Source organism: Nyctereutes procyonoides, unplaced genomic scaffold (assembly GCF_905146905.1).
Source record: "Nyctereutes procyonoides isolate TBG_1078 unplaced genomic scaffold, NYPRO_anot_genome, whole genome shotgun sequence".
NCBI lineage: Eukaryota > Metazoa > Chordata > Mammalia > Carnivora > Canidae > Nyctereutes > Nyctereutes procyonoides.
Window position 1 is genome coordinate 45483817 of NW_026575047.1, and position 11286 is coordinate 45495102.

General features: G+C 36.6%; 1 long non-coding RNA gene across 1 annotated transcript; it reads left to right on the forward strand.

Annotated features, from left to right (window-relative positions):
- Window positions 1-238: 238 nt before the first annotated feature.
- LOC129510425 (uncharacterized) lies at window positions 239-8216 on the forward strand. Its single transcript, XR_008664588.1, has 4 exons — window positions 239-386; window positions 2537-2617; window positions 3774-3886; window positions 6455-8216. It is a non-coding gene; the product is annotated as an uncharacterized LOC129510425 (long non-coding RNA).
- Window positions 8217-11286: the final 3070 nt, after the last annotated feature.

The following is an 11286-nucleotide window of genomic DNA, read 5'->3' on the forward strand; positions in this document are numbered from 1 at the left end:
ATTTCAATTATATATCAAATTTTAATGTGTGTGTGTGTTTCTTTTAATACTATCTATTTTTTCATATTTAATTTTTTCATGGCACATATTTAGATCATTATACTTTGCAGTATGAATTAAGATTGGATTATCAGATTCCTACATATTGTATTTCCTCTGTAAAATTGTCTTGGTTATATTTGGCCTTTGATTTTTCTTTTTCTTTCTTTCTTTTTTTTTTTTTTTTAAGATTTATCTGTTCATGAGAGACACACAGAGAGAGACACAGAAACAAAGACAGAGGGAGAAGCAGGTTCCCTGTGAGGAGCCTTGTGCAGGACTCAATCTCAGGACCCCAGGATCATGACCTGAGCTAAAGGAAGACACTCAACCATTGAGCCACCCAGGTGCCCAGCCTTTGCTTTTTCATATCAATTTTAGGATCAGTTTGTCAAACCTCACAAAAATTTTGTTGTTATTTGATCAGTTTGTATATTATATAAGTTTGTATTGTATTGTATAAGTTTGTATTGTATAAGTGATATCGTATATCACTTGTATTTTAATCTTATCCACTATAATTTTTTCTAATAATTTGTCAGTAGATTGTTTAACAATCTGCCATTAGATATAATATATAATATTTATTATTTATATATGATTTTATATATAAGATTTATATGTATATCATCTATATGATATGTATATACACACGTATATAATCAATAATCTCAATCTTTCAGATTTTTATAATTTATTTCTTTGTCTTACTGTACTATACTGGCTGGTAACAATATCTGTCTGTATTTGTATTCCTTATGGATTCTGAGGTGAGATTTTTAGATACCACATATCCCAAGTGTGAAAACTCATATACACACAAATACAAACTAAAAGGCCATAATAGGCCTAAAGAAATAATTTAGAATTATTGAACACCTGAAAAAATGAGGTACTCTAATTTTGTTTTTCATGCTATTAAAGACAATTCTAAAGTTCAATTCTTTAGTTTGATGATATCTGTACATTTTTTGGTAGAAACATGTAATTAGGCTGCTTTTGGGATTTTCTGTTTGTCTTTGGTTTGAGAGCTTTTATTACAAAGTTCCTAGGTTTGGTTGTCTTTGAATTCATCCTGTTTTGTTTTCTGGAGTTGACTGAATCTACCACTTGAAGTCTTATGTCTATTTTAGAAATTTCTTGCCTGTTATCTATTAAATGCTACCTAATTATCCTCCATTTTCTTGGGTTCTTTAATTATATGTACACTAGAAATTTTTACTATGTCCCATATATTTTTTAGTACTATTTTCTGAATGTTTCACTTTTTCTCTCTCTGTATTTCAATCTAATTTATCTACTGATTTATTTTCCAACTCACTAGTTCTTTGTTCTGCTGCTAAACCCACTTTCTGAGCTCTTAATTTCAGTAAATAATTTTCTCAGTTCTGAAATTTCTTTTGGATTCTTTTTATAGATTTCGGTTCCCTGGTAAAATTCTGCATTTATTTCTCCACTTTCTTAACTTATCTATTATAGTTCCTTTTTTAAAAAAAATGTCTTTCTTGGGCAGCCCCGGTGGCTCAGTGGTTTAGCGCCACCTTCAGCCCGAGGTGTGATCCTGGAGACCTCGGATCGATTCCCACGTCAGGCTCCCTGCTTCTCCCTCTGCCTCTCTCTCGTTCTCTCTGTCTCTCATAAATAAATAAATAAATAAGATCTTAAAAAAAAGTCTTCCCATGTCAAATGATTATAATCACTCTATCACTTATAAGTCTGTTTCTATTGTCTGTTTTGTTCAGTTGTTCCTATCATGCTTAGTAATATTTGATTGAATGCTAGGAATTGCTTATGAATTATTTTAGAGGTCTTGGATGATGTAAATTTCCTACATACAAAATTTAAACTTCCTGTTCGGCAGTTAGGTTATTGGACCATTATCATGATCCAATTATGGTCTGTTATGACCTAGGCCTGGTCTATTTTTGGTTTGATCTTAAATCTGGGTGATGCCCTGAGATTTTATTTTCACTCTAATACTTGATAGAAGTTGGTAAACTAGTCTTGGAATGATAATCTAATAATTCTTCCTAGAATTACAAAGTCTCGTCATATTTGTATGATTGTGGTCTCTGTGGCTAAGATTATTAATTATTTTATGGTGCCCTATAACTTCATGGACCACAAACTTAGTGTGAAAAAATAGTAAACCTGGAAGCCCATAATGACCATGAATAAGTGACCTTAAAGTCTGAATACTTAGAATTTATGGAATAACAATGTAATTTAATGGTGAGGGAAGCAACCTAGTGACTATTCCTTATGTCCAGATTCACTAATTTTATCACCTTTTGGCTAGTGGGTCTAGGGAAGATGTAAATTATGTATATTAGTGCAACAATAGAGTAAAATAAATGAGCTAAGATCATAAAGCTTTGGGACAAGGCATATGTTCAATTTGATGGTTTTCCTCTGGCAAGATTTAGCATGTTCTCAACTTGATATACATTTGCACATTTCTAAAGTTACTGGTTCATTTTTTGTCTCTCATGGAAAGCTTTTGGTGAAGATCCACTTCAGAATTTCTCAGTGGCATATAATCTGGATGTGACCTTCCACCAGTTGGACACTCAGAGAGGTATAAAGCACACTTGTGTTTGCCTTTTCTGTTTGTTTGTCTCTTATGTGTTTTAATGGTTTTTCCACAGGCGTGATCTAGGCAATCTTTCTCAGCCACAAATTTGCTGTTGTGTTTCTCCTGTAATATGAATAATTTGACTTCAGGCATGCATGCAGTCTGGTTATGGTTAATTTCAGACTCTGACTATTGAGAAACCTCTGCCCTAGTATGGCACAGAGTCTCTTCTCATGAATTCTCAGACACTTGTTTCACAGAAGGCAAAACTTCCAAGGGTTAGGACAAACCCTCAGCCAGATGGGTTCCCCAGAATTATGGGGAAGTTTAAATGATAGAGACCAACATGTATTCCAGGGGACAGCTATGGCTGGGCTGGTGTGTTAAGGTGGTGAGATACTTAGAAAATGAAATACGTCAGATCCCTGATTTTAACCAGCTGCTCACCATGTCCAGATGGACAGAAAAGAGTTCAATTTCCCCCCTTGTCTTCTGTGACAAACAATACCTTATTATAAATTAATGTTTATTCAGAAATGTGCATAACAGCTGTAGGTTGCCTGCAATAGTATAAGCATATTTAAAAAAAGATAAGCATCCAAAAAAATGCCTAATGTGAAGTTTTCAAGAAGAAGGAATTGTCAGGCTCCACAAAGCAGAGACAATTCATTTTGCTTGTTTTGTCTCTTGTGTCTTTTCAAAAGATGTTGCTAAATCCTTGTGTCTGTAGAGGGATTTTTGCTGCTACTGTTTGCTTATAATCTTACTCCCAAAGAAATTTTATTCACTTTGTTTTGGAGGGCATAGTTTGCAACAAGTCATAAGGAAGAAACTCACAGAGGTGTTTTGTTTTGTTTTCTGTTTTTTTTTTTTTTTTAAAGAATGATCATGTCTTGTTAATTTCCAAACTCCTTCATTATTGGTGCTTGGAAAACCAGTCTCAAGAACAAATGAATCAAAGTAAGTTTTCTTGTTCTTGAGAAAACAAACTTACCTATTACGCTATACTTCAAACTTCCATTTTTTATTTTAAAACCCTCTGGGATGACATCGTGTTGGAAAGAAACTGAGAGTTTAATTTCTATTTCAAATTTGCATGTAGTGTGTTGAGAATAGACTTATCCTTTTGAATCACTTTCTTCTTGGATCTGTCTGGAAGAAATGGACATGAGGCACTTGATGACTTTCAGATGCACTGCTTGACTTTCCAAGACAATTGCACTGGCTAGAGAGAACTTATGGATTCTCTTTTCCATGGATTCTCAATCCAAGGTAATTGTTTGCTTCCTTTTAGCTCTTTATTTTAATTCCAGAGAAGCTACAGATGAGTAACTCAATCCATGTAATGGCTCTGAAAGAGGTCACCCTGCCCATTTTGTTTTTAAAATAGATGTCCTCTCACCACCTTAATGTGGGACTGAAATGTCCTTGGTTTAAGGAGATAATTCCTTTAGGGATAAAAATTCTAACTTATCTTGTTGGCTCATCTACCTACCCATTGAAAATCAGATGCATTTTCTTCTCTCTCCCCACAGTAGGCAGGAGTTATGAATCCTCTCGAAGTTATTTTATGCACACCAAGTACAGAATCCCTGATTTAGAGACATATAAGTAGATATTCAAAGCCCAGTCTTTGCAGTTAGACAGACTTGATTCTGAAACTCAGTTCTGCCACTTAATAACTGTGGGAATTTAGACAAAATACTTAAAATCATAGCACATCAGTTTCCTCATCAATAAAATGAATATTACAGCACATACCTAATGGATTAGTTATGGTGGATATCAAAGTGCTATATAAACCATGAGAAAAAATACAGAAAAAAATCACAACTCATAATACTGTTCTATAACTAACAAAACAGATAAAATGTCTTAAACAATAATGTGCAACAAAAACTATTAAAATTCAAGTTGTTCAAATACTGGGTCCTTCAGACCAGTGTGTTCTGTGATTAGACCACAAAAAAGTGCTTTCCCAGTAACTCAGTATGGACCTATGTGTTCCAAAGATAAGATCACTGGCAGTGCCAGAAATTGGTTTAATTTATAGGTTCTGATCAGTCCCTGCCCCGGCTTGATTAATAACTATCTTTTTTTTTTTTGATTTATGATAGTCACACACAGAGAGAGAGAGAGGCAGAGACATAGGCAGAGGAAGAAGCAGGCTCCATGCACCGGGAGCCCGACATGGGATTCGATCCCGGGTCTCCAGGATCGCGCCCTGGGCCAAAGGCAGGCGCCAAACCGCTGCGCCACCCAGGGATCCCGATTAATAACTATCTTAAAACCAGTCTATAACTTCCCCTTCTTAATTCCCCATTTTGAGATACTACTGATTCTTTTCATGACTCATGGATTTCCCTAGTGGTCTTCATGTGTTTGCTTCAATAACTACTGAGAGCCCCCAGAGTACTAATATTGTCTTTTTTACTTGCTTTTTGAAGCATTTTTCTTCCAAATCCCAGTTTTAATTTGGGGACAAGTGTTCCTCCAAAGTGTGTTGAGTTTGTTTACTATTCTCACTCATAGAGCCACTTCCAGGTAAGAAATGTAGAGTGAGTTATCAGCAGCCCTTTCCTGTGAGTTATAGATATATTTTGCCTATGTCTCTTGAGCTGTTGGTCTTTTTATTTCTAGACATTTCTTATACTTTAGGGAAATTAACCCATTACCTATGATACGAGTTGCAAATATTTGTTTCCCAGTTGGTCATTTGTCTTTTGACTCCCCTTATAGATTTTTACATGCTTCTTTTGGTTTGTCATTCAGAAGAACTTACTATCATGTAGACAAATTTGCCAATCTTTTAATTGTTGCTGCGTTTTGAGTTGGATTTATAAAGGTCTTTCCCATCAAAGATAAACTTAAAGTTTGTTGGGAAAGAACAGGCAATCAAAAGTGGCATGGAATGTTTTTCAAAAAATAAGAACAAACAGTAGAGTCTAGCTCCTATCAGATATGAAAGTAATTTTGAAGGTGTGGTAATGGTATAGGAAGTCATAGGTGGAATGGAAAAAACTAGAATACAATAGGAAACGAAAAGCAAAAACTTGTAAGAATTTACTATTTAATACAGGTAGCATCTCAAATGAGTGGGGAAATTGTGGGCTGTATACAGACTGGAATTGAAAGAACTGAATCATCATCTTCAAAAAAGTAAAGATGAAACTTTACTCTGGATAAATTTTGAAATGGATCAAAGATTTAAGTGTGAAATCCATAACAATTAAGTAATGAAATCCATAACAATTCTAGGAGAAAAGAGAGGAGAAATCTTTTAGAGGTTTGATATTTTTACCTGGCACAGTGGGTATTTGCTCCTTTCCTTACCGGCATGATTTCATTTGTATAAAACATCTCACAAATATTTAGATACGGGGAGTCCGTGAGTGGTTGCCTGGCCCTGGTGGGGTGAGGGACAGGGATCCACTAACCATAAAAAGGCACAGGTGATCTTTGGGGTCTAATGGAAATATCCTAAAACTAGTCTGTGGTGATGTTACAATGATTGAACGTACAATTTAAAATGAATGAATTTTACATTATGCAAATTAGACTTCAATGAAGCTGTTACAATCTGGCTTAGTGATCACCATCCCTGGGCAGAATAAGCCCCAATGCGCCTTCACACCAAGGTCTACCTATTCGTCAAATGGTCAATTCTTCACCCCAAGAATAGGATTTGTTAAGAATGGAGGTGACTGAGGCATAAAGGGGACAGGACTATAAGAAAGGGAAGGGTTTCTTCTGAAGGTCTAATTTCCTTCCATCTGTTATCTGATTCCAGCAGGTTCTGACAACCTTTAATGAAAATGGTGTCCTCACTTGCTTCCACAGATGGTGACCAGAACGGCCTGCCTCATTGCTGAACAATAGCCAACATCCTTCACTGACCGCAGCCCATTTGTTGCTTCTCTTACTTAATTGGCTTTACATGGAAGTGCTTCAGCTGAAAGCATGTCATTTTTTTACGGAACTGTGCCAGAAAACAATTAATTTCAAATACGCAGCTTTTATTTTTGATGCTGCAGTTCCTGTCTGAGGCAACATTTATTTATGTTCCTGTCTGAGGAAGATAACACACCAGCTGAAGGAACAAGCAAATGCAGACCCCGGGGAATAGCATTGTTGTTGGTCGAACCCTCCTGGCTTTTGCATCCTGCAGCTGGGGCTGCCTTTGCAAAATGGTAGCACTGTACCCGGGAACTGGCGCTCTTCTTTCTTTCTTTTTTTTCAAGTATAATTTATTAGCTAGTTCATAATCTGGCTAGAACCCGAACAACTGTGGGAATGTTCCCATGAAATCCTACATGCAAAGGGATATTATTCGAATTCCGTGGGGATTTTCATGCCCATCTCAACCCCAGCTCTGTGGGGGGGAAAAAAAGTAGGAGAAAAAAGAAAATGCATGCTATTTATTCTGTTTATGTCCCTCAGGAGCCTACTAATGTTTCATTTACCCTATATGTTTCTAAGTCTATGTTTTAGTATGCTCTACTTGGGTTCTGTTGCTTTTACTTAAACTTGCAAGGACACTGCAGAGATGGTCCCAGAAGGACAACCACACAGCAGGGTAGGAGCCCAGGCACTTGTCATATTCCAGATCCCCTCTGAGTGGTGGATGAAGGCAGCTTCAAGATGATCCCTATTCGGCAGGCAGCATGATCTGTTGCTGTCTCACTCTCCATGGCTTGTGTGTGAGCTGGTAGCTTAAGAATTAAGAAGGAGCAAAAGGTTAATTTGCTTCCATGACTTGTCTCTCAAACATGCCAAATAAAGAGCTTCACAACTACTTCTGCTTGGAGCTGAACAACTCACCTGTCTCTTTGACCAAGGTCCCCTGTCCTGGTCATCTAATTTAAAACTTTCCCTTTGGTGCAGGTGAAGCCCGCTGTTGTGATTTGGCAAAAACAAGTGATGTAGCTTGTGTTAAAGATCCTTCCTATTTTCTTAAGAAGCATTTGGTGCTACTAAAAATTACCAACTGTTTGTTTGCCAGTGACGTCAAGCAGGGGAATAGGAAACACTGATCATTCTTGTTTCCTTGAGCAGTCCAATCCCATGTCAACAAATGGGTTACCTCCTTCCCTCCCTCCCCAGGCTCCTCCCTCCTTTCTGCCCTTAGACAAACATAAAGAATTTAAAAAATCACAACCAATGAAAAGACGACTTATGAGAGCAATATATAAGTAAGATCTCAATACAGGCAACCTCAGTGACACTTACATTGTTGTTCAAGTTGAACTGAAAATTTGGCTTTGAGCTTCCTAGCGGTCAAAGCAAAATAGAATCATCTTCAGTTGTGTGGGTCCCTTTGACCACACAGAGAACATATACCAGTTAGCCTAGAAAAGTAACATATTCTTGGCATTTGTTCTGAGAGCTACCATCTATTGCTCTACATAATATATGAGCCAAGCATCATGATGTATGCAAAGCAATAGCTTTATTATAAAATTGATCCTGGTTCTAATAACTCCAATTCTGTAGCATTTCCAGGGAACACTGAAGCATGCTTTAAGTGTGTGATTTAGTAAAAGGAATCCTGAGAGCCTAGACTGTTTCTACAAATTAACCTAGCTTTCTGGTTCTCTCTCTTAATCTATAGATGAAGCATGAACTATGCTGAGAAATGGATTATCTGATTGATTATCAAACCATTCAGTATGAATATCAGTTATCTTGACAAGATTTTTGATGTAAATTGGGCAGCAGATAGCTGGGAGCTATGTCTTCTGTCAAATATGGTCATAGTGTATTCTTTTTCCTCCCCAAACTCCTAAAAACCCACAAGACTGAAACCCGAGAAAGTGCTCAAGGATTCTTGAATGGTAAGGGTTGAGATTCATTGAATGTAGAAAAAATGGGGAGGTGATGGAACCTTTGGGTATCTTCTATGAACGTTGATTGCCTCTTTTTGACAAATGAAGTAGTCCAGCTCTGCGATGCTGTCCATTCATTTTGTTGGAGGGCTATTGCTTTTTGCCATTTCAGATTCTGGGTGAACCATCCACATTCATTAAGCTTGCTAGGATGTTGGACAGAATGGATAAATAATGCCATCTAATTTAACATAGATCTGGTATCACAACTTCAGTTTATCTAGAAAACCCAGGCCAATATCTACTTTTCTTCTGTAAGACATAAGGGCCCATCCAGCCCATCCAGCAAACTATTAGTTTGCTAATAGTGGATAATTTAGCTTTCCATCAACAACCAATGTTGGCAAATGATTAAAGGAGTTCACTTGAAGAATTATCACCAATAATCAGTTTTCAGGAAGCTAAGAGGTTTCTAAATATAGTCATGAATTAAGACTCATGTTCCTTTGTCTTACTATGAACTTTACTCAACAGTGGAAACTGCTCTCCAATCTCTTGGTACATAGTAGAGGGTCTCTTATCCCTAGCTCCTAAGCATGGAATCAGTGGTGTTCTAGACAGATTAATGAGGATCAAAACTGAAGACTCGTCCAATATGAATTAGCAGAGCATGGGAGTGAAGATGCAGTGAAAACTCCTAGAGGCAAAAGGGTATATAGTTAAAAAATACTTTGTACTGTTAAATAATTTCAGGCTTACAGAAAAATTACAAGAATAGTACTATGGGGATCCCTGGGTAGCTCAGCGGTATGGCGCCTCCTTTGGCCCAGGGCACTCTTGGAATCCTAGGATCAAGTCCCGCATAGGGCTCCCTGCATGGAGCCTGCTTCTCCCTCTGCCTGTGTCTCTGCCTCTCTCTTTCTCTGTGTCTCTCATGAATAAATAAATAAAATATTTAAAAAGAATAATACTATGAAGTCATGATTATTCTTTACATTCCCCAGTTGTTAAAATTGAAGCATATTTTCTTTTTCATTTTTTGCTACATACTTGTGTTTTCTTTCTTTCTTTCTTTCTTTCTTTCTTTCTTTCTTTCTTTCTTTCTTTCTTCTTTCTTTCTTTTCCTCCCCATCCTATACCTCCTACTTCTTCTTATTTTTTGAAGACTTATTTTTTTTCAGAGCACTTCTATGTTCATAGCAAATTTGAGGGAAATGTATAGAAATTTCCATTTACCCCCTACCCCCAATACATACATAGTCTTCCAAACTATCATTTCTCACCAGAGTGGTACCTTTATTTCAATTGGTGAATCTGCATTGACCGATCGTAATCCCCCAAAGTCCAAAGTTGCCATTATGGTTCACTTTTGGTGTTGGACATTCTATGGGTTTGGATAAACACATAATGACATGTGTTCATTATCATGGTATCAAACAGAGCCCTTTGATTGCTCTAAAAATACTCTGCGCTCTGCCTATTCATTGGTCTCAACCCCTCAGTCCCTGGAAATCACTGATCTTTTAATTGTTTCCATAGTTTGCCTTTTTCAGAATGTCATATAGTTGGAATTATACAATATGTAGACTTTTCGGATTGACTTCTTTGACTTTTTAATAATGCAATTAAGATTCCTCCATATCTTTTCATGACTTGATGGCTCATTTCTTTTTAGCACTGAATAACACTCCATTGTCTGGATGTACCACGGTTTATCCACTCATCTACAGAAGGACATCTTAGTTGCTCCCAAGTTTTGGCAATTATGATAATGCTGCTATAAACATCTCTGTGCAAGTTTTTGTGTGGACATAAGTCTTCAGCCCCTTTGGGTAAATACCAGAGTGTGATTCCTGGATAGTATGATAAGAATATGTTTAGTTCTGTGAGAAACCATCAGACTGTCTTCCAAAGCAGCTGTACCATTTTGCATTCCCACCAGCAATGAATGAGAGTTCCTGCTGTTTTACAATTTCAATAGCATTTGGTGTTGTCAGGGTGCCAAATTTTGGCCATGTTAGTTTAGTGGTATCTCATTTTGTTTTAATTTTCTTTTCCCTGATGAAATATGACTTCAGGCATCTTTTCAGATGCTTATTTGTCCTCTGCATCTTCTTTGGCGAGGTATTTGCTAAGATCTTTGGCCAGTTTTTTAATCAGGTTGTTTATATTCTTATTGATGAGTTTTAAGGGTTCTTTATATATTTTGGATACTAGTTTTCTATCAGATATACCTTTTGTAAACACTTTCTCCCAGTCTGTGGCTTGTCTTCTCATCCTCTTGACATTTTTCACAGAGCAGGAGTGTTTAATTTAATGAAGACCAACTTATCAATTATTTCTTTCACAGATCTTATCTTTGGTGTTGCATCTGAGAAGGTATGACCTTATTGAAGATCATCCAAATTTTTCTTTTATCTTCTGGGAGTTTTATTGTTTTGTGATATGCACATTATTTGTTTTATGAACCATTTAAAAGTAAGTTGCAAATACTATGCCCTTTTTCTCTTAAGTGCTTTACTGTGTATATCCTAGGAATGAGAACATTTTCCTATAGGACAACAGTACAATGATCAAAATCAAGAAATTAATATTGATGCTATTGTATCATCTATGAACCTTATTCATTTTTAATGTCTTCAGTGATAACCTTTAGAGCAAAACAAAAGAAGGGAAGAGGCAGAAGCAGAAGTAAAGGAGGGAGGGAGAGAGAGAGAGGAGAAAATTTTTGGTTCAAGAAGCATCCTAGGACCAGACATTGTGTTTAGTTGTTATGCCTTTTTATAAGTCTCCTTTAATCTAGAATGGTTCCTCAGGCTGTCTTTGTGATCCATAATCTTGAATTTT